Source organism: Haliaeetus leucocephalus, unplaced genomic scaffold, assembly GCF_000737465.1.
Source record: "Haliaeetus leucocephalus isolate CR32 unplaced genomic scaffold, Haliaeetus_leucocephalus-4.0 Scaffold273, whole genome shotgun sequence".
NCBI classification, from domain to species: domain Eukaryota; kingdom Metazoa; phylum Chordata; class Aves; order Accipitriformes; family Accipitridae; genus Haliaeetus; species Haliaeetus leucocephalus.
In genome coordinates, this window is record NW_010972709.1 from 3,239,410 (window position 1) to 3,239,842 (window position 433).

Here is a 433-nt window from a genome sequence, read left to right on the forward strand (position 1 = left end):
CCCGGCCCTCCCCGGGGCCCGGGCCACCCAAGCGCTCGGCCCCGCTCGCCGCAGGCCCAACGCCTCCCCGCCACCCGCAGCGTTCGAAAGCCAGCCGACCCGCCGGGCCAGGGGAAAGACCCCGCCAGTCCCCGTCCCCCGAGGGAAAGGAGCGGATCCGCCGGCGCCATCTTACCGAGCGCGCCGCGGTGCCGGCTGCCGACGCACGAACGCGGGCCCCTTCCGCCGCCTCCGCCTAGGCCGCAGGCGCGCGGGTCTCGCGAGAGCCGTCCTCTCGGCCAATCAGCGCCCGGAGAGGGGCGAGAAAATGCAACCATAGAGTCGGCCCGCGGGACAGAGCGTACGTCTGGCCGTGGAGGTACACGCCTCCGGTGGGGAGCTGGGACCATAGAGACGGCCGGGGGCGGTGTTGGGGGGGGGGGGGGGGGCCACA

At 75.8% G+C, this 433-nt stretch overlaps 1 protein-coding gene across 2 annotated transcripts in view; it reads right to left on the reverse strand.

The window, feature by feature from the left end:
• GID8 (GID complex subunit 8) overlaps positions 1-252 on the reverse strand; it is a 6,803-nt gene extending 6,551 nt beyond the window's left edge. The window contains exon 1 of one of the 2 annotated variants that reach the window (XM_010569532.1): positions 176-252. The gene's annotated coding sequence lies outside the window, so the exon portion shown is untranslated. The remainder of the gene's footprint in view (positions 1-175) is intronic. The other variant, XM_010569530.1, reaches the window with a different exon arrangement.
• Between the last annotated feature and the right edge of the window lie 181 nt (positions 253-433).